A 23700-nucleotide genomic window follows, 5' to 3' on the forward strand; every position below is an offset into this window, starting at 1 on the left:
CAATTAGGCTGGAGGGAATCACATGGCGGCTTCTGCTTTCTACAACTTCCGAACTTGACTGAGGGCAAAACCCTCCGATGACCGGACATCTGTTTCTCCGTGTCCTGCAGGGGCTGTCCCTGCGCAGGTTAATAAAGTGTAACGGCTGCTTGTCTGGGAGGAACAACCTATACTTATGGAGTTCAATGCTTGCAATCTCACGCACTAATGGATGTAGCGTACAAAATGGCTGCGTGCGTTCAGGCCAAACTCTGGCTCCATTATAGAGGAACTGTAACGACATGTCGTAGAAAGTAAATTGTTCAGGATGTGGCGTAATGGTTGGCACTCTCACCTTGCAGCGCTGGGTCTCCGCTTCAAATCCCAGCCAGGGCCCTATCTGCACGGAGATTGTATGCTCTTCCCATGTCTGCGTGGGTTTCCTCCGGGCATTCTGGTTTCCTCCCACATCCCAAAAACATACAGATAAGTGAATTGGCTTCCCCCTAAATTGTCCCTAGACTATGATACTTACATTACACGATACATACATACACATAAGACTATGGTAGGATTAGATTGTGAGCCCCTTTTGAGAGACAGTTAAGTGACAAGACAATATATACTCTGTACAGCGCTGCGTAAGATGTCGGCGCTATATAAATAATAATGATACTCACTTTTATGTTAAATATCCTGATTTCAGCATCAGAAACAATTCCTATAGCGATATATTACTGCATATTGTTATGTTGCCCCGCCCACCCACAGAGGCTGTTTATAATGTGGAATTATCCCCACCAGAGCATTCTGAGAGACCAGAGATCTTTTCTACTGGCTTTGGAACTTTCAACAAACAAGTATTCCACAGAGATCACCTGGCAGCACTAACGATGTCGCCATCTGTGATAAATAGTTCAGGCCCACTTTAATATCCATATGAACTGGATCAGACTGGAATTGTTTCTATTTTATGACATGATAAGTGGAAGAACGGACATTGCAGAGAGACTTCCGGGTTTAGCTGCAGTTAGTCCTTCAACCTTCTCCAGGATACTCCTTTATACGGTTGTTCTGTTTTTAATAACATTTTATATTTTATTTTAAACATTGCATTTTTTCAAAAATGCAATAAAAAAATCTTTGAAAACAAAACAAAAAAAAAAAATCAGGCAACATGTCCTGCTTAAAGAGAACCTGAACTGAAAATAAAAAGTAAAAATAAACATGCACAGGTCATACGTACCTCCTGTGTAGTCCCCTCATCAATCTCTTTCTCCTCTCCTGCATCCCATTTGTCCTCTGTGATCAATGGATTTCTCCGTCCTCCATTTTGAAACCGGCCATTACCCCATAACAGCTTCCTGGTCAGCACACTGTAATATCGCCCACTTGAGCCATAGGGAAACATGGACATTACCTTGCACATTCAGTTGTAACTGACAGCTGCTGATATATAACTGACAGCAACTGGTATATTTCAGTTGACAAAATATTGTCAGAACTGGAAGGGATCACTGTCAGAAGAAAATGGTGAGCGTCTGAGAGGAACTGACAGTGAGGTTAGTATGTAATATTCATTTGCAGCTACATCATGTTTTTATTTTAAATAATTTTCCTCGCCTCAGGTTCCCTTTAAAGAGAAACTCTGACCAAGAATTGAACTGTATCCCAATCAGTAGCTGATACCCCCTTTCCCATGAGAAATCTATTCCTTTTCACAAACAGACCATCAGGGGGCGCTGTATGGCTGATATTGTGGTGAAACCCCTCCCACAAGAAACTCTGAGGACCGTGGTACTCCTGGCAGTTTCCGGTCTGTGGACCTTGTTGCATTGTGGGAAATAGCTGTTTACAGCTGTTTCCAACTGCCAAAAAAGCATGCAGCAGCTACATCACCTGCCAGCAGTAAAAATGTCACCATGTAATAAATGTCAGAGCGTAAATCAGGGAGAGGAAAGATTTTACAATGGGCAAACACTGACTAAATCATTTATACATAATTATTGTAAAAATGAAGCCCCTTTTTTATAACATTATTTTCACTGGAGTTCCTCTTTAAAGCAAACTAAGCAAGCAAACTGAAAAATTAAAAGTCAAGATAAACATACACCCCTCATACTTACCTCCTGTGTAGTCTACTCATCAATATATTTCTCCTGCATCCTATTTGTCCACTGTGATCAATGTCTGCCCTCCATTTTAAAAATGGCCGTTACCTCATAACAGCTTCCTGGTCAGCACACAGTTAAACTGTAATATCGCCCACTTGAGCCATAGGGAAACATGGACATTACCCTGCACATCAGTTGTCCTTTCAGCTATAACTGACAGCAACTGATATATAACTGACAGCAACTGATATATAACTGACAGCAACTGATATATTTCAGTTCTTGTCAGAACTGGATGGAATCATTGTAAGAAGAAACTGATGAGCTTCTGAGAAGAACTGACAGTGAGGTAAGTATGTGATATTCATTAGCAGGTACATCCTCTACATATTCTACAAGAACAGCGCCATCCTTGGAATTGTACTCTGGACACTACCCAGCTAATGTGTGTGAACGTCGTGTTCTACAGACAAAACCACATCCAAATTTTATGAGCGGGGAAATCCAAAACTGAAACAAACAAAAAAAAACCCCACACGGATTATTTCATCTCATACAGTTTTATGGCAAAACCACCGGAGAAGAGGACAAATGGGCAAGTGATAAACAATTGCTGGAAGACAGGAACCCTTTCACAAAGGAAGTCAGATGTGCGCCTGTTTAGTCTGTCCTAACAGCTGGGAGCTGCGGGGCAAACTGAAGGAACGCTTTACCCAGGTAATTAGGAAGTTATTAGCTGGGACAGATCCTCTTCCATCTGCAGCGGGTAAAATTCAGTCAAGAAAACAATGCGGCAACTTTCCCAGGAAAAGTCTCGCTCCAGCGCCTGAGGAGAGACGGGGCGAGCGTGCGCGGGCAGACCAACTGTCACAGCGCTGGCACGGGGGGCAGCGGCACGCCAAGCGTTATCCTGTGACACCATTGTTCAGAATACCTGTGAGGCGAAAGCCATTGATATTGCGCTTTGGGTTTCTTGCTGCGATATCACTGAAAAATATCCTGATTTATTCGCTGGAGGGTGAGATACAGAAAATCCAAAACTAGAAAACTGCAGGTCAGAATGATCAGCACTTTCCGACTCAGAGAGATCACAATTCATTTTCAAGTTATCACTTCTTCTGTAAAGAATAATGGCCCCGGTATAGTGTCCCCAGTATTATGCCCCCATATAGTGCTCCTTATTATAGTGCCCTCAGTATAGTGCTCCATATCAGTGGCGGCGCTACACTGAGGCTCGCTGGGGCTCCCTGCTCCGTAAAATACAGTTAACTGTTTCAATGCTCCAGCAGCGTACAGTGAACAGGATACGGTCTGTACAAACTTCTTCATATCAGCCTGAGTCTATGTAGCCATAACGTAAACCAAGCATCTTATCTATTTGCCATAAATACCTCACAATCCTTGCAAGATCCCTTGTAATAAATGTATCTGGATGACACTTATACTTGCAAAAAAATCTTTCTACCTTCTTCTGATTGTATGTTCTAACATTGCCAGTCAGCAGGAATAGAGTATGAAGAAGGCTTACTAGATGAAAGCTTACTGTTTTTCTTTTACATTAGCCAATAAATTGTATTATCCTGATTCAAAACTTCTTGTCTGTAAGATACCAGCTCTAGTCCGCAGCAATGCTCAGCTACTAAGATAAGAATTACACACACAGTGTTTCTCTCCCTCCTGCCTCTTCCTTGTAGAGTCGTGAGACACAGGCTGGGGGCTGGAATGATTTGTCTGTGATCTGTCCACACAGGAGCAGCTTGCTAGCAAGTGAGGATTAAAGCCTGCCAGCCAACTACATCTCTAGGTAACTTTTCTTCAATAATAGCACCATCATTTGGACAATCTGCTTTGCTCAAAAGCCTCTGAGTTCTGTTTGTGATGATTACATCTGGTTTCTATTAATGCTGAACTAGTTAGCCTTAATGTGATCACCTGAGTTAGGAAAAAAAATAAAAAATAAAACTTGCCATACAAACATCGATTTTAATCACCCAGATGGGCACCACCAGCCAGCCATCCCTTTGGGCCCCTAAAATGTTGAAGCTGGAGCCACCACTGCTCCTTATTAAAGTGTGCGCCTCCTTATAGTGCCCCTCCTTATAGTGCCCCTCCTTGTACAGTAGTTCCCCAGCACAGCTCTGAAATTACATATCATTCCAACATGTAGTTTTCCATGCAGGCGACCCCTGGCTATTGTTCACCATATGCTCGGGCTGCAATGCCCAGACTTGGGAAAGGCCTCCTTTTAAACTGCTTTACATTTTTTATTTAATTATTATAAAACCCAGGGGTGTATTCAGTTTTAAAAAGAAACACAGAAACCAAACATGCATCCTAAGTCTTCAGACTGCTGGTCAGGAGAGGAGCAGGCAGCCAAGGGGCAGCCCAGGGGTCCTTCAGTCTCCTCAGGGGGTGAAGATCCAGTAATGCCATAATGTAATTGGCCACAGATGTAATATGTTTATGTATTTATGAGAACTCTTTTGCTAGTTGGGATTTAATGAATTAATGCTCTGCAGTCTCGCAGTTACCGGCTGTTTTGGATTTCTTAGAATTCAAATTTTGCTTTCCAGGAACGGATTCTTACAGCAGAGGAAAACAAGTAACACCCTCTGTGGCTGGAGGACACCAATCCGCTTCCTCCAATCAGCTTCCAGCTTACTGCCGAGGCCAGAGAGAACAACTCTGATAGGCTCTCATGGCCAATGGCATGCTACTAATACCAAGCTGATGCTAGTTCACTAGAAGTGAAGAAACTGACAAAAATTGGATCGATAAATCAGTCACTCTGGAACAACTTATATTGATAAAAACTGGAATTTTGATCAGATTTCTTGATTGAATAAAAACAAATTGTTCTGAGTTCAGGTCCGCTTAAATAAAATGTATCCTTACCCATCAGTGTTGCAGCTGCGCATATATCTCCGGGAAATGCAGTGAATTTGCTGCAGGAGTTTCCCGCGGGTAAATCTCAATGCGTTAGCCGGTGATCTCTGTACAGCCGCGATAGGACTGTATGGTGATCCCTGGCAAATATACTACAAGGATTTTCCATAAAAACAATCATAAATAGAAGTATAACCATTGTAAAAAGAATCATCTCCATGTCTATTTCTAACCGTTCTTCCAATCAAATGCGCCAGTTTCTCGCAGACTGATCGGAAGTTTGATGAAAATCTCCTCTGCTTCTGTTTCGCCCATAACGGCATAGGTCTGGAACCCGCTAGGTATAGCTGCAGCGCTTTAAAATCGCTGCAGCACTGTGTGCAGCGATTCCTAGACAGACTGCACTCACGATTCCCGACGCTTTGTACAGTAAACTGTACAGCGCTTCCAATTAGCAACTTAGCAAGCGGGGGTTTTTTTTGCAAATAAACTTTGTTATACTTAAAGAGAAACTCCGACCAAGAATTGAACTTTATCCCAATCAGTAGCTGATCCTCCCTTTTACATGAAAAATCTATTCCTTTTCCCAAACAGACCATCAGGGGGCGCTGTATGAGTGATATTGTGGTGAAACCCCTCCCACAAGAAACTCTGAGGACTGTGGTACTCTTGGCAGTTTCCTGTCTGGGAACCTTGTTGCATTGTGGGAAAAAGCTGTTTACAGCTGTTTCCAACTGCCACAAAAAGCATGCAGCAGCTACATCACCTGCCAACAGTAAAAGTGTCACCATGTAATAAATGTCAGAATGTAAATCAGGGATTTAAAAGATTTTACAATGGGCAAACACTGACTAAATCATTTATACCTAATTATTGTAAAAATGAAGCACTTTTTTTTATTACATTATTTTCACTGGAGTTCTTCTTTAACAGGTATCCGGCTTCCATCTGTAGCCCCGCCCCCTAAAGCGAGAGGTCATAGGTGGTTCTCTAGGATCAGTCGGAAAAGTGTCTGTGAACTCTTCCTTTAGGGGGTGGCGCTATAGACGGAAGTCACAAATCCCGACACCTGGTGAGTATAATAAAGTTTATTTAAATTGTAATCGCTCAGCCCCCCAAATCGCTGCAAAATCATTTTTAAAAGCAATTTTGCAGCGTTTGTTTACTTAGCATTGAGCGCAAACGCAGGTGATTACCCCTAATCACAATCGCACTAGTGGCTCCCCCACCACTCACTTTCATTGGCAAAGTGGTTTTGGGGATTGCTGGTGATCGTCGGCGATCACAAAAACACTGCAAAAACCGCCCTAGTTGGTCCCAGCCCATAAGGTTATCTGTTACTGTTTCCTGCTTGTGCTGTATTAATCCTTCAGACCTGACATGATGAACTCCAACAATACAAGCTGGCTTAGCGGAGCTTACAGGAATGGATACATAAAAGGCAACTGGCTGTAATGAAATGCTGACGAAACAGAAGTTCTCGTCATCGGAGATCAGCGCTTGGCAGCGATAACCCCTCCACTCCTAATCACCACCACTGAGGGTAGGGAGGGCAGGTCTCCACCGGTCTGACCAGGGGCTCACACATTCACTGATAGCAGTGGCATAGCTAAAGATAGGGCCCTATAGCAAATCTTTCGTGGGGCCCTTAGATGGAGGCACTTTTAAGCAATACCACCAGCCCCTCCCCTATGGATAGGAGTTAATTAAGCAATTTACATTCTTGTGCAACCAACACTGCACATAGTTCATGGGCACTGAGACAGAGTCAGAGGGTGGAGAAAACAAGAAAGTTAATGGTGAATACATTAAAGAAAACCTGAACTGAAAAATTAAAAGTCAAAATAAGCATACACAAGTCATACTTACCTTCCATGTAGTCTACTCCTCAGTGACTGTCTCCTGTTTGTTCACTGTGATCAATGGAATTCTCCGTCCTCCATTTTGAAAATGACCATTACCCATAACAGCTTTCTGGTCAGCACACAGTTAAACTGTAACATCTCCCACTTGAGCCACAGGGAAACATGGACATTACCTGGTACATCAGTTTTCCTCTCAGCTATAACTGACAGCAACTGATATTTTTCAGATCTGACAAAATGTTGTCAGAACTGGAAGAGATCATTGTCAGAAGAAAATGGTGAGCTTCTGAGAGGAACTGAGGGCAAGGTAACTATGTAATGTTCATTTGAAATTACCTCATGTGTTTATTTTAAATATTTTTACTCAGTACAGGTTCTCTTTAAGTACCACCTGGGCCCCCTCTGCTCCAGGGCCCTATAGCAGCTGCTATTGCTACAGCCCGGACTGATAGGAAATAAAAGTTTAGAAAATAGTTCTCTGCTGTTGTGATATTCTCCGACTTTTATCTAAGGAACAAGGCAACATTTAAAGAGAATCTGTACTGTCCGATTTGTACAATAAAAAAACATACCAATCGAGTCACTGTGATCTCCTGGATCCCTCTTTGCCGTTTACGCCGCTCCTCATGTTACAGTGTACTACACGTTTTTTATTACATAGTAAATTATCTGCACTCCAGTCTGGGATTCTCACAGTTTCTCAGCATGTGGCAGGCAGCTCCCTCCCCCCTCAGCCTCACAAACTGCATCACACAGACAAGCTGAAACTGAGAGCAGAGAGTGAGGAGTAAACAAAGCACACAGAGCCTGGAGGGGGCGTGCATAACTTGTATTCATTACAACAGAGGCAGCCCATTCCTCTCTGGGTCGACAAAGCTTGACAAAGAGAAGAAGATAAGATATATTACAGAGACAGAGCAACTAGAAAAGGCTGCAGTAATCCAGACCACATTAGAACAGGTATAAGAACTTATAGGATAGAAGAAATAAGGCTGACATTGTGTTACAGAGTCTCTTTAAAAGAAACCAGAGACACAATAAAATAAAGATTTGATACCTACCCGGGGCTTTCTACAGCCCCAGAAGACCCCGACTGAGCCAGTTACCGGGGCTGACCGCAGCTGAACGGCAGACCGCGGGAGGACAGCGAGGGACTCAGACAAGCTTATGGGGCTGGAGGAAGCCCCGGGTAAGTATCAAATCTTTCAATTATGGCGTCTCTGGTACACTTTAACCACTTCAGGACTACAGACTTACACCCCCTTAGTGACCAGGCTCATTTTTACAATTCAGCACACTGCAACATTAACAGTGTGCTGCACAGCAAAATGAGTCTGCCCCCTTTTCTGCCCACCAACAAAGCTTTCTGTTGGAGGGCTCTGAACGCTGCTGCAGTGATTTTTTTTTAAATTAATTTTAAATAATTTTTTTGATTAAATGTTTTTATTTACTCCCTCCTTCCCCCCCCCCCCCCGCCAAGATCCAATCAGTGATCACCTCTCATAGGCATCAGCCTATGAGAGGGAATCAAATTGTGGGCCAGCTTTGTCACTAAGCTGTCCCCTTACAGCTCTGCACATAGATCGCAGCTCTGCATAAAAAACACAATAAACTTTGTTTCTTCTAACGGGCTAGCAGGCTGTTCTCCGCAACTAAAACGGGGATGCACGATCCCTGCTAATCTCCGCCCCCAGGACTTGACGTCGCTCGGCGTTAGGTTGCGGTCGCAGAGTGATTAAGAACCGCATCCTCCTAGATGTCCAAAGTACAACCCAGGGGCCCAAATGCAGCGCGACCCATTGGTCAGAGACTGCTAAGGGGGAGACAGCAGAGGCACGAGGGGGCTGTAGGGGGAACGGGGAGGCTCTATAGGACCCAGAGCCTCCTATCTCCATAGGTAAGTATATGTTTTTTGTATGTTAAAGGATACCCGAGGTGACATGTGGCATGATGAGATAGACATGTGTAGGTACAGTGCCTAGCACACAAATAACTAGGCTGTGTTCTTTTTTTTTCTTTCTCTGCCTAAAAGAGTTAAATATCAGGTATGTAAGTGGCTGACTCAGTCCTGACTCAGACAGGAAGTGACTACTGTGTGACCCTCACTGATAAGAAACTCCAACTATAAAACACTTTCCTAGCAGAAAAAAATGACTTTTGAGAGCAGGAAAGAAATAAAAAGGGTCAATAGTTCATATATTTTCGCTCTGGCATACTTCAATGAATGTGTCATTGAGCAAAAACAATAAAAACTTGAAAAGTAGATTTAACCACCTGAGCGGTCTGGACGAGCTCAGCTCGTCCAACACCGCCGGAGGTCGCCGCTCAGGCCCTGCTGGGCCGATTTTCATCAAATAAAAAGCAGCACACGCAGCCGGCACTTTGCCAGCCGCGTGTGCTGCCTGATCGCCGCCGCTCTGCGGCGATCCGCCGCGAGCAGCGGCGAAAGAGGGTCCCCCCAGCCGCCTGAGCCCAGCGTAGCCGGAACAAAAAGTTCCGGCCAGCGCTAAGGGCTGGATCGGAGGCGGCTGACGTCAGGACGTCGGCTGACGTCGATGACGTCACTCCGCTCGTCGCTATGGCGACGATATAAGCAAAACAAGGAAGGCCGCTCATTGCGGCCTTCCTTGTTTATTCTGGGCGCCGGAGGCGATCGGAAGATCGCCTCCGGAGCGCCCTCTAGTGGGCTTTCATGCAGCCAACTTTCAGTTGGCTGCATGAAATAGTTTTTTTTTTATTTAAAAAAAACCCTCCCGCAGCCACCCTGGCGATTTAATCAGAACGCCGGGGAGGTTAAACATACAATAAAACTGTGGCATATCCTAAAAAGTCATTTTTAGGAGAAGGAAGATAGATACAATCGTTTATTTCATTCGTTTATTTTCACTTCAGGTGTCCTTTAAATAGGCTTCAGGTTCACTATAAGCATTTCAATGAATAACAGGCTTCTGAATGTCATCTTGGCCTTACTGAAAGCCGTACAGTCACGCTATTGTGAACGCACATACGCTTTAACCCCTCCGCACCATCCGACCACATGAAACCAGCTCATAAAGTGAGCAATAAGGAGGACACGCCTCTCATCCCGGAGATAATGCAGCTCTTCTGCTGGATTCCCCTGACAGGGCAGCGAATAATGGAACGATTTACCGCTGAGCACATCCAGACCTCATCAGAGAGAAATCACCAGCAGCTCTGCAAAGTGCCGACGCTACAATACCGGGATTATCATGTCAGGAGGGGGGTGATTGCCCCGCACCGGCCTTTGTCATACTACGGAAGTCAGGATGGGAGATCTCAGCACTTACTGCTGCTCTGCAGAGGTCAGCACGACTGACTCAGCAACTTAAAGGGAACCTGAAGCGGACATAAACTTATGAGATAATGCATTGTATGTGTAGTACAGCTAAGATGTAGAACATTAGCAGCACAGGTATGAGTCTTGTATCGTTTCCAGTACAAGAAGAGTTGAAAGGAACCTTAACTGAGAGGGATATGGATGTTTCCTTTTAAACAATACCGGTTGTCTGGCAGTCCTGCTGATCTCTGGCTGCTGTAGTGTCTGAATCACACATCTGAAACAAGCATGCAGCTAATCCAGCCTGACTTCAGTCAGAGCACCTGATCTGCATGCTTGTTCAGGGGCTGTGGCTAAAAGTATTAGATATATCCATATCCTTCTCAGTTTAGGTTCCCTTTAAGAAACTTCAGTTATCAATGCTAAAGAACTTCTCTGAGCTCTCCGACCAAACTTCTGAAGCTCTTAAACACCCAAGAAACAGTGAGGGGCAGCTTCAGATAAGGTTTTACAGCAGGAAAGTTCAAAGGGTCATTAGCTCTGCTCTGTTTCATAGTTCAAGTGTTTTTTTTTTTTACTTTAAAGAGGACCTGTAGTGAAAATAGCATAGAGAATAAAATTGCTTGCCAGTGTTTGCCCTCATTGTAAAATCTTTCCACTGGCAACATCTCTAGTCCTGCCAGGTGATGATTTGTATGAAATGTTCATTACAGAGAGTTCAATGCACAGAGGGAGATACAGCTTGCTTGGCATTTAGAAACAGCTGTTATTTCCCACAATGCAACAAGGCTCACAGACAACAAACTCTCAGGACCATGGTCAGGACATCACACTGTGGGAGGGGTTTTACCACAATATCAGCCATACAGACTCCCCCCCCCCCCCGCAAAGTGCTAGCTGCGTGTTGCAAAAATAAAATGCAAATTTGCCCAGCAGGGCCTGAGAAATCCTCCTGCGCGGCATAGCCAGAGCTCAGCATGGGCTTACCGCCAGGGAGGTTAAAGGGGCACTGTAGTGGGAATCAGCTAATATCGGCGCAACACTGCGGCAATCATTTCAGCGCCACTAAAGGCCCTAATAAGAGTTACTGCTGTAGCAGCATTCGGGGACTAATTTGGGCGATGGCGACAGCCGGAGCTTAAATTAGAAAAAAAAAAGAAGGTAATTAGGCCGTTGGCAATAGCCAGTGCCTGAATTACATAATCCCCCCCCCCCCCCCCCAGTTGCGCCCAGTAGGGGGAAGGGGGGATAGCCTTAACGCCACCAAGGAGTTTGACTGCAGCAGGGTGAGCATCTTTTGGCTTCACCCTACTTTGAAATTTGGCTGCAGCAGTAACATGTAGTAGAATGCAGTAAATTATTCCATGGCCATGACCGTTTCCTGTCTGTGAGGTGAGCCTTGTTGCATTGTGGGAAATAACGGCTGTTTCCAACTGCCAAACAAGCAATATCTCACTCAGTGCATAGAGCATTCAATAAACAAACATTTCACAGTGATGCACCTGGCAGAACTAAAGATGTCACCACGTGATAAATGTCAGAATGTAAATCAGGGAGAGGAAAGATTTTACAATGGGAAAACTCTGACTAAATCTTCTATAAATTAATATTATTAATATCACTACAGTTCCTCTTTAACCACTTAAGGACCGGGCTGTTTCTCTGAGATCTGTGCTGCGTGGGCTCTCCAGCCCCCCCTTTTTTCCCCACTAGGGGGATGACCTGCTGGGGGTCTGATCGCCGCCGCTCCGTGTGGCCGAGCGGGGGGGGGGGGGGGGGGGGGGTAGGCTCCTTAAAGCCCCCCTGCGCAGCGATATTCCTCCCTACCTCTCCTTCCCTCCCCTCTCTCGCTGGCTCTGATGACGGCGATCCCCGGCCAATCAAAGGCCGGGGATCGCCGCTCTCCTTTACGGTGCTGCTGCAGCAGCGCCGTATTGATGTAAATAGCGGCGATTTCTTCCCCGCGTGTTTACATTACGAGTGCGAACCGCGATCGGAGGCTCGCACACTGTTCACGGAGACACCCTCCGCGAACTGGCATCGAAAGCGGCCGTTTCCATGCAAAACCACAAACGACCAGCCGCCGCCTATCAGCGTTAGCTGGTCGTTAAGTGGTTAAGGAAGGCCACATTTGTGGTAATCATCCTGATCTCAGCATCAGAAACACTTCCTATATCTGTATATTGCTGTATACTGGTATGTAGCCCCACCCTTCAAGTGATGTCACATCCTAAGCAGTTTAGCTATGCGGAATTCTTCTCCCAGAGGATTCTGGGAGACCGGGTATTATGTGTACTGCCTTTAGAACTCTCAGTATACAAACATTCCACAGAGCTGCACCTGACAGGACTGACAGGACTAAAGATGTTGCCACCAGTGATAAATTTCAGAATGTAAATCAGGAAAGGGAGAGAAATTAATATTGTTAAATACTGAGCGATTTTACAGAGGCGCTTGGCACAGTACCAGGCCTGTTTTTGTATCTGCTCCAGCTTAGTGACTGAGGAAGCAGGTCTGAGGAAGCGGGCCACTCCCGCGAAACGCGTTGTACTTTACTGGAGTATGTAAATTAATTGTTTTGCTGAAAATTGATGGGCATTTTCTGGTGTCTGTCCGGAGGAGGCAAGTCCACCACTACCTCCTCACTTTTAAAGGGGAACTGAAGTAAGAGGTATACGGACGCTGCCATATTTATTTCCTTTTAATCAATACCAGTTTCCTGGCAGCCCTGCTGGTCTATTTCTCTGCAGTAGTGTCTGAATAACACCAGAAACAAGCATGCAGTTAGTCTTGTCAGATCTGACTTTAAAGTCTGAAACACCTGATCTGCTGTATGCTTGTTCAGGGGCTATGGCTAGGGGCCAGGGAACTGGTATTGCCTAAAAGGAAATAAACATGGCAGCCTCCATATACCTCTCTCTTCAGTTCCCCTTTAAACATTTTAGATTTATTTATCCTTCTAGTGCCTCTGTATCCATACTAAGTTATACATATCCACCCTTGCTGGAGGGTGTTACCCCTTCTTTCCTTGATCTACAGAGAGCGACTGGTTAATCCTGAGTGGGGACAGATCTAATCTCCCCACCTGCCTATACAGTGGTTGCCTGTGCGGTAACCCTGACTTGTGAGCATACTGCACATACTCCTTCCACGCACCTTCATTTACCAGCGCATACTACACTATACTGGGCTCTCAGTGTCCCTCTTTTTATTTATTAAGCAATTGTATTCACTACTGTGTGTGATTTTCCCTACAGGTCCTCTTTAAGAGCATCTTTGTGGATGACTCCAGAGCAGAGACAGGGCGAGGGGGACACGCTCCAATCACCGCCTATCCTCCCAGCTTCTGTTTGTGCAGGTGGGGAGACACTGAAGACCAGAAGCACTTATTAGCCATAAAAGGCTGCATAATGTTCACACAATAGCTCGCTGCGGTCTGGAAGAGTGTGAAGTCATTTCACATCATACAGCGAGAGAGGGGCGGTGCCGAGGCTCAAAGACTGGAACAGGGTACTTCAACATTATTATAGTGCTGGCATGGGCAAACTTGGCCCTCCAGCTGTTAAGGAACTACAAATCCCACAATGCATTTGCCTTTATGAGTCATGACTGTGGCTGTCAGACTCCTGCAATGCATTATGGGACTTGTAGTTCCTCAACAGCTGGAGGGCCACGTTTGCCCATGCCTGTTATAGCGTGTACCCCAAGTAAGCTTATTTGTCGGGTCGAGTCGCTGAGGGCTCCTCGATCCATCTTCAGGTGCTTACGGGCCTTTACAGTGAAAGTCTCAGGAATGAGAACTGTATAGACATGCTGTTCGGCTATAGCTGAGTAGCAGTGTGTGTTGCTCTATGGTGAGGGAAGGGGGTAGAGGGGGTGGTAAACAAGAGAGCAGCATTCTGCGGCTGGAGGGACAAAAAGGACACTTTTTCCTTTACGTTTTCTCCTTGGAGATCATTTTTTGTCTGTTTAAAATAATATTTGCACTCTGCAGTTTAAAAAGTACCAAAAAGTGGGTAAAAAAGTAGATCTGTAGGAGCCATGGGTTTGGTTTTTTAGGTTCTCATACACACACTAGATTACTGGTACCCTTCATGATTAATAATTGTCCACAGTTTCAGGAATGAGCACTGTACAGACGTGCTGTTAGGCTACAACAGAGAAGTGTGTGCTGTTCTATGGAGAGGGAAGGAGGTGTACAAGCCAGTGGCATCTTGCAGTGTGGGGAAGAAAAAGACAATGTGCTCGGTCTGCGTTCTGCGATCTGCCTTGGTGGAACGCTAAGCACCCGTAAAGTACAGCTGTAAACGTCACTTTCTAGTGTGTGTACATCATTTTAAGCTGCCCAACTACTACTCAATGCTTTTAATACATTTATTTAATAAAAACATCAACTTTTCTTTGCTGCCAATATCTTGGGAAGTACGGTGGGATCTAAAGGACAGCGTACTGGATCAGTTGGTTCAGGGGGTCCTGGCACTGGATCTGTGGAGAGGTGAGGGGGAGGGGGGAAGCCTATGGATTATTCCAAGGCTCCCCTTAACTGAGGTATCTAAATGGGGCAGTTTTTCCCAACAGGTACACTTTACCTCTGCTACATTTACCAAAAACAAACATCCACGTGAGCTGGACTCTGGCCAGAGAAAGGCTGGTTGCCGATTGGTTGCTCTCGTTACAGTGCGCTGGCTGTACATTACTGTGACGATCATAAATAGGAGCCTTTGTGATATTCTGTAAAAGCCTCTGTCCCCCTCCTGCCCGCCGTGAGTTCCATGGTATTAGCCGAGTGTCATGCATGTTACGGGAAGGAAAGGCCTGGGTGTAGCACTCCAGCTCCGGTTCACAGACAGAGGTTCCTTTCACCGTGCTCAGGAATTTTTTCCCCCGACTTTAAACTTGAACAGTGTGCTTGGTGTGTGTGTTGGACCCTGGCCCGTCCTGCCATGATTTCCTGTCTGGGTCTCGATGCCATGACAACCTGAGAGAACTGGCAGATGATGCTCAGCAAGCGAGGAGAGGTCTGCCAGGCCCGGGATGTCAGAGCGCGAGAGTGAGATAACCCGATAGTGTTCCTAGGCCCGTAATCTCACCTAGGAGATGCCAGGAGGCTGTGCTCACACTCACAGGCTACTGAGAGGCCACAGGTGTGCTAAGAGGAGGCTATATCCTCACCTAGGAGATGCCAGGAGGCTGTGCTCACACTCACAGGCTACTGAGAGGCCACGGGTGTGCTAAGAAGAGGCTATATCCTCACCTAGGAGATGCCAGGAGGCTGTGCTCACACTCACAGGCTACTGAGAGGCCACAGGTGTGTTAAGAAGAAGGTATATCCTCGCCTAGGAGATGCCAGGAGGCTGTGCTCACACTCACAGGCTACTGAGAGGCCTTGGGTGTGCTAAGAAGAGGCTATACCCTCACCTAGGAGATGCCAGGAGGCTGTGCTCACACTCACAGGCTACTGAGAGGCCACAGGTGTGCTGAGAGGAGGCTATATCCTCACCTAGGAGATGCCAGGAGGCTGTGCTCGCACTCACAGGACACTGAGAGAGGCCTTGGGTGTGCTAAGAAGAGGCTATATCCTCACCTAGAGGATGCCAGGAGGCTGTGCTCACACTCACAGGACACTGAGAGAGGCCTTGGGTGTGCTAAGAAGAGGCTATATCCTCACCTAGAGGATGCCAGGAGGCTGTGCTCACACTCACAGGACACTGAGAGGCCACAGGTGTGCTGAGAGGAGGCTATATCCTCACCTAGGAGATGCCAGGAGGCTGTGCTCACACTCACAGGCTACTGAGAGGCCACAGGTGTGCTAAGAAGAGGCTATATCCTCACCTAGGAGATGCCAGGAGGCTGTGCTCACACTCACAGAGGCCACGGGAGTGCTAAGAGGAGGCTATACCCTCACCTAGGAGATGCCAGGAGGCTGTGCTCACACTCACAGGCTACTGAGAGGCGCGGGTGTGCTAAGAAGAGGCTATATCCTCACCTAGAAGATGCCAGGAGGCTGTGCTCACACTCACAGGCTACTGAGAGGCCACAGGTGTGCTAAGAGGAGGCTATATCCTCACCTAGGAGATGCCAGGAGGCTGTGCTCACACTCACAGGCTACTGAGAGGCCACAGGTGTGCTAAGAAGAGGCTATATCCTCACCTAGAAGATGCCAGGAGGCTGTGCTCACACTCACAGGCTACTGAGAGGCCACAGGTGTGCTAAGAGGAGGCTATATCCTCACCTAGGAGATGCCAGGAGGCTGTGCTCACACTCACAGGCTACTGAGAGGCCACAGGTGTGCTAAGAAGAGGCTATATCCTCACCTAGGAGATGCCAGGAGGCTGTGCTCACACTCACAGGCTACTGAGAGGCCACAGGTGTGCTAAGAAGAGGCTATACCCTCACCTAGAGGATGCCAGGAGGCTGTGCTCACACTCACAGGCTACTGAGAGGCCACAGGTGTGCTAAGAAGAGGCTATACCCTCACCTAGAGGATGCCAGGAGGCTGTGCTCACACTCACAGGCTACTGAGAGGCCACAGGTGTGCTAAGAAGAGGCTATATCCTCACCTAGAGGATGCCAGGAGGCTGTGCTCACACTCACAGGCTACGGAGAGGCCACAGGTGTGCTAAGAAGAGGCTATATCCTCCCCTAGAGGATGCCAGGAGGCTGTGCTCACACTCACAGGCTACTGAGAGGCCACAGGTGTGCTAAGAAGAGGCTATATCCTCACCTAGGAGATGCCAGGAGGCTGTGCTCACACTCACAGGCTACTGAGAGGCCACGGGTGTGCTAAGAAGAGGCTATATCCTCACCTAGGAGATGCCAGGAGGCTGTGCTCACACTCACAGGCTACTGAGAGGACACGGGTGTGCTAAGAGGAGGCTATATCCTCACCTAGGAGATGCCAGGAGGCTGTGCTCACACTCACAGGACACGGAGAGGCCACGGGTGTGCTAAGAGGAGGCTATATCCTCACCTAGAGGATGCCAGGAGGCTGTGCTCACACTCACAGGCTACTGAGAGGCCACGGGTGTGCTAAGAAGAGGCTATATCCTCACCTAGGAGATGCCAGGAGGCTGTGCTCATACTCACAGGTTACTGAGAGGCCATGGGTGTGCTAAGAAGAGGCTATATCCTCACCTAGAGGATGCCAGGAGGCTGTGCTCACACTCACAGGACACGGAGAGGCCACGGGTGTGCTAAGAGGAGGCTATATCCTCACCTAGGAGATGCCAGGAGGCTGTGCTCACACTCACAGGACACGGAGAGGCCACGGGTGTGCTAAGAGGAGGCTATATCCTCACCTAGGAGATGCCAGGAGGCTGTGCTCACACTCACAGGACACGGAGAGGCCACGGGTGTGCTAAGAGGAGGCTATATCCTCACCTAGGAGATGCCAGGAGGCTGTGCTCACACTCACAGGCTACTGAGAGGCCACGGGTGTGCTAAGAGGAGGCTATATCCTCACCTAGGAGATGCCAGGAGGCTGTGCTCACACTCACAGGCTACTGAGAGGCCACGGTGTGCTAAGAAGAGGCTATACCCTCACCTCGAAGATGCCAGGAGGCTGTGCTCACACTCACAGGCTACTGAGAGGACACGGGTGTGCTAAGAGGAGGCTATATCCTCACCTAGAGGATGCCAGGAGGCTGTGCTCACACTCACAGGCTACTGAGAGGCCACAGGTGTGCTAAGAAGAGGCTATATCCTCACCTAGGAGATGCCAGGAGGCTGTGCTCACACTCACAGGCTACTGAGAGGCCACAGGTGTGCCAAGAGGAGGCTATATCCTCACCTAGGAGATGCCAGGAGGCTGTGCTCACACTCACAGGCTACTGAGAGGCCACGGGTGTGCTAAGAAGAGGCTATATCCTCACCTAGGAGATGCCAGGAGGCTGTGCTCGCAGTCACAGGCTACTGAGAGGCCACGGGTGTGCTAAGAAGAGGCTATATCCTCACCTAGGAGATGCCAGGAGGCTGTGCTCACACTCACAGGACACGGAGAGGCCACGGGTGTGCTAAGAAGAGGCTATATCCTCACCTAGGAGATGCCAGGAGGCTGTGCTCACACTCACAGGCTACTGAGAGGCGCGGGTGTGCTAAGAAGAGGCTATACCCTCACCTAGAAGATGCCAGGAGGCTGTGCTCACACTCACAGGCTACTGAGAGGCCACAGGTGTGCTAAGAAGAGGCTATATCCTCACCTAGGAGATGCCAGGAGGCTGTGCTCACACTCACAGGCTACTGAGAGGCCACGGGTGTGCTAAGAAGAGGCTATATCCTCACCTAGGAGATGCCAGGAGGCTGTGCTCACACTCACAGGCTACTGAGAGGCCACGGGTGTGCTAAGAAGAGGCTATATCCTCACCTAGAGGATGCCAGGAGGCTGTGCTCACACTCACAGGACACGGAGAGGCCACGGGTGTGCTAAGAGGAGGCTATATCCTCACCTAGGAGATGCCAGGAGGCTGTGCTCACACTCACAGGCTACTGAGAGGCCACGGGTGTGCTAAGAAGAGGCTATATCCTCACCTAGGAGATGCCAGGAGGCTGTGCTCACACTCACAGGCTACTGAGAGGCCACGGGTGTGCTAAGAAGAGGCTATACCCTCACCTAGGAGATGCCAGGAGGCTGTGCTCACACTCACAGGCTACTGAGAGGCCACGGGTGTGCTAAGAAGAGGCTATATCCTCACCTAGGAGATGGCAGGAGGCTGTGCTCACACTCACAGGCTACTGAGAGGCCACAGGTGTGCTAAGAAGAGGCTATATCCTCACCTAGGAGATGCCAGGAGGTTGTGCTCACACTCACAGGCTACTGAGAGGCCACAGGTGTGCTAAGAAGAGGCTATATCCTCACCTAGCAGATGCCAGGAGGCTGTGCTTGCACTCACAGGACACGGAGAGGCCATGGGTGTGCTAAGAAGAGGCTATATCCTCACCTAGGAGATGCCAGGAGGCTGTGCTCACACTCACAGGACACGGAGAGGCCTTGGGTGTGATAAGAAGAGGCTATATCCTCACCTAGAAGATGCCAGGAGGCTGTGCTCACACTCACAGGACACTGAGAGGCCTTGGGTGTGATAAGAAAAGGCTATATCCTCACCTAGGAGATGCCAGGAGGCTGTGCTCACACTCACAGGCTACTGAGAGGCCACGGGTGTGCTAAGAAGAGGCTATATCCTCACCTAGGAGATGCCAGGAGGCTGTGCTCACACTCACAGGACACACAGAGGCCACGGGTGTGCTAAGAAGAGCCTATATCCTCACCTAGGAGATGCCAGGAGGCTGTGCTCACACTCACAGGCTACTGAGAGGCCACGGGTGTGCTAAGAAGAGGCTATATCCTCACCTAGAGGATGCCAGGAGGCTGTGCTCACACTCACAGGCTACTGAGAGGCCACAGGTGTGCTAAGAAGAGGCTATATCCTCACCTAGGAGATGCCAGGAGGCTGTGATCACACTCACAGGCTACTGAGAGGCCACAGGTGTGCTAAGAAGAGGCTATATCCTCACCTAGGAGATGCCAGGAGGCTGTGCTCACACTCACAGGCTACTGAGAGGCCACAGGTGTGCTAAGAAGAGGCTATATCCTCACCTAGGAGATGCCAGGAGGTTGTGCTCACACTCACAGGCTACTGAGAGGCCACAGGTGTGCTAAGAAGAGGCTATATCCTCACCTGGGAGATGCCAGGAGGCTGTGCTCACACTCACAGGCTACTGAGAGGCCATGGGTGTGCTAAGAAGAGGCTATATCCTCACCTGGGAGATGCCAGGAGGCTGTGCTCACACTCACAGGACACACAGAGGCCAGGGGTGTGCTAAGAGGAGGCTATATCCTCACCTAGAAGATGCCAGGAGGCTGTGCTCACACTCACAGGACACACAGAGGCCACGGGTGTGCTAAGAAGAGGCTATATCATAGTTACATAGTTACATAGTTACATAGTTACTTTGGTTGAAAAAAGACATACGTCCATCGAGTTCAACCAGTACAAAGTACAACTCCACCCTGCTCCCTCACATATCCCTGTTGATCCAGAGGAAGGCGAAAAAACCCTTACAAGGTAAAAATTCCTCACCTAGGAGATGCCAGGAGGCTGTGCTCACACTCACAGGACACTAAGAGGCCACAGGTGTGCTAAGAAGAGGCTATATCCTCACCTAGGAGATGCCAGGAGGCTGTGCTCACACTCACAGGCTACTGAGAGGCCACGGTGTGCTAAGAAGAGGCTATACCCTCACCTCGAAGATGCCAGGAGGCTGTGCTCACACTCACAGGCTACTGAGAGGACACGGGTGTGCTAAGAGGAGGCTATATCCTCACCTAGAGGATGCCAGGAGGCTGTGCTCACACTCACAGGCTACTGAGAGGCCACAGGTGTGCTAAGAAGAGGCTATATCCTCACCTAGGAGATGCCAGGAGGCTGTGCTCACACTCACAGGCTACTGAGAGGCCACAGGTGTGCCAAGAGGAGGCTATATCCTCACCTAGGAGATGCCAGGAGGCTGTGCTCACACTCACAGGCTACTGAGAGGCCACGGGTGTGCTAAGAAGAGGCTATATCCTCACCTAGGAGATGCCAGGAGGCTGTGCTCACACTCACAGGTTACTGAGAGGCCACGGGTGTGCTAAGAAGAGGCTATATCCTCACCTAGGAGATGCCAGGAGGCTGTGCTCACACTCACAGGCTACTGAGAGGCCACAGGTGTGCTAAGAAGAGGCTATATCCTCACCTAGGAGATGCCAGGAGGCTGTGCTCACACTCACAGGCTACTGAGAGGCCATGGGTGTGCTAAGAAGAGGCTATATCCTCACCTAGGAGATGCCAGGAGGTTGTGCTCACACTCACAGGCTACTGAGAGGCCACAGGTGTGCTAAGAAGAGGCTATATCCTCACCTAGGAGATGCCAGGAGGCTGATCTCACACTCACAGGCTACTGAGAGGCCATGGGTGTGCTAAGAAGAGGCTATATCCTCACCTAGGAGATATCAGGAGGCTGTGCTCACACTCACAGGCTACTGAGAGGACACGGGTGTGATAAGAAGAGGCTATATCCTCACCTAGGAGATGCCAGGAGGTTGTGCTCACACTCACAGGCTACTGAGAGGCCACGGGTGTGCTAAGAAGAGGCTATATCCTCACCTAGAGGATGCCAGGAGGCTGTGCTCACACTCACAGGACACAGAGAGGCCACAGGTGTGCTAAGAAGAGGCTATATCCTCACCTAGGAGATATCAGGAGGCTGTGCTCACACTCACAGGCTACTGAGAGGCCACAGGTGTGCTAAGAAGAAGGTATATCCTCGCCTAGGAGATGCCAGGAGGCTGTGCTCACACTCACAGGCTACTGAGAGGTCACAGGTGTGCTAAGAAGAGGCTATATCCTCACCTAGGAGATGCCAGGAGGCTGTGCTCACACTCACAGGCTACTGAGAGGCCATGGGTGTGCTAAGAAGAGGCTATAGTCTCACCTAGGAGATGCCAGGAGGCTGTGCTCACACTCACAGGCTACTGAGAGGCCACAGGTGTGCTAAGAAGAGGCTATATCCTCCCCTAGAAGATGCCAGGAGGCTGTGCTCACACTCACAGGCTACTGAGAGGCCACGGGTGTGCTGAGAAGAGGCTATATCCTCACCTAGAGGATGCCAGGAGGCTGTGCTCACACTCAAAGGCTACTGAGAGGCCACAGGTGTGCTAAGAAGAGGCTATACCCTCACCTAGAGGATGCCAGGAGGCTGTGCTCGCACTCACAGGCTACTGAGAGGCCACGGGTGTGCTAAGAAGAGGCTATATCCTCACCTAGGAGATGCCAGGAGGCTGTGCTCACACTCACAGGCTACTGAGAGGCCACAGGTGTGCTAAGAAGAGGCTATATCCTCACCTAGGAGATGCCAGGAGGCTGATCTCACACTCACAGGCTACTGAGAGGCCACGGGTGTGCTAAGAAGAGGCTATACCCTCACCTAGGAGATGCCAGGAGGCTGTGCTCACACTCACAGGACACACAGAGGCCACGGGTGTGCTAAGAAGAGCCTATATCCTCACCTAGGAGATGCCAGGAGGCTGTGCTCACACTCACAGGCTACTGAGAAGCCACAGGTGTGCTAAGAGGCTATATCCTCACCTAGAGGATGCCAGGAGGCTGTGCTCACACTCACAGGACACAGAGGCCACAGGTATGCTAAGAAGAGGCTATACCCTCACCTAGAGGATGCCAGGAGGCTGATCTCACACAGGCTACTGAGAGGCCACAGGTGTGCTAAGAAGAGGCTATATCCTCACCTAGGAGATGCCAGGAGGCTGTGCTCACACTCACAGGCTACTGAGAGGCCACAGGTGTGCTAAGAAGAGGCTATATCCTCACCTAGGAGATGCCAGGAGGCTGTGCTCACACTCACAGGCTAATGAGAGACCACAGGTGTGCTAAGAAAAGGCTATATCCTCACCTAGGAGATGCCAGGAGGCTGTGCTCACACTCACAGGACACAGAGAGGCCACGGGTGTGCTAAGAAGAGGCTATATCCTCACCTAGGAGATGTCAGGAGGCTGTGCTCACACTCACAGGCTACTGAGAGGCCACGGGTGTGCTAAGAAGAGGCTATATCCTCACCTAGGAGATGTCAGGAGGCTGTGCTCACACTCACAGGCTACTGAGAGGCCATGGGTGTGCTAAGAAGAGGCTATATCCTCACCTAGGAGATGTCAGGAGGCTGTGCTCACACTCACAGGCTACTGAGAGGCCACGGGTGTGCTAAGAAGAGGCTATATCCTCACCTAGAGGATGCCAGGAGGCTGTGCTCACACTCACAGGCTACTGAGAGGCCATGGGTGTGCTAAGAAGAGGCTATATCCTCACCTAGGAGATGTCAAGAGGCTGTGCTCACACTCACAGGCTACTGAGAGGCCACAGGTGTGCTAAGAAGAGGCTATATCCTCACCTAGAGGATGCCAGGAGGCTGTGCTCACACTCACAGGCTACTGAGAGGCCACGGGTGTGCTAAGAAGAGGCTATATCCTCACCTAGGAGATGCCAGGAGGCTGTGCTCACACTCACAGGCTACTGAGAGGCCACGGGTGTGCTAAGAAGAAGCTATATCCTCACCTAGAGGATGCCAGGAGGCTGTGCTCACACTCACAGGCTACTGAGAGGCCACGGGTGTGCTAAGAAGAGGCTATATCCTCACCTAGGAGATGCCAGGAGGCTGTGCTCACACTCACAGGCTACTGAGAGGCCACAGGTGTGCTAAGAAGAGGCTATATCCTCACCTAGCAGATGCCAGGAGGCTGTGCTCACACTCACAGGACACTGAGAGGCCATGGGTGTGCTAAGAAGAGGCTATATCCTCACCTAGGAGATGCCAGGAGGCTGATCTCACACTCACAGGCTACTGAGAGGCCACGGGTGTGCTAAGAAGAAGCTATATCCTCACCTAGGAGATGCCAGGAGGCTGATCTCACACTCACAGGCTACTGAGAGGCCACGGTGTGCTAAGAAGAGGCTATAGTCTCACCTAGGAGATGCCAGGAGGCTGTGCTCACACTCACAGGCTACTGAGAGGC

At 48.8% G+C, this 23700-nt stretch overlaps 1 protein-coding gene across 2 annotated transcripts in view; it reads right to left on the minus strand.

The window, feature by feature from the left end:
- The window catches only part of ABTB2 (ankyrin repeat and BTB domain containing 2), a 243570-nt gene that overhangs the window by 174470 nt on the left and 45400 nt on the right, over window positions 1-23700 (minus strand). The window lies entirely within an intron of this gene.

Source organism: Hyperolius riggenbachi, chromosome 11 (genome assembly GCF_040937935.1).
Source record: "Hyperolius riggenbachi isolate aHypRig1 chromosome 11, aHypRig1.pri, whole genome shotgun sequence".
Taxonomy (NCBI): domain Eukaryota; kingdom Metazoa; phylum Chordata; class Amphibia; order Anura; family Hyperoliidae; genus Hyperolius; species Hyperolius riggenbachi.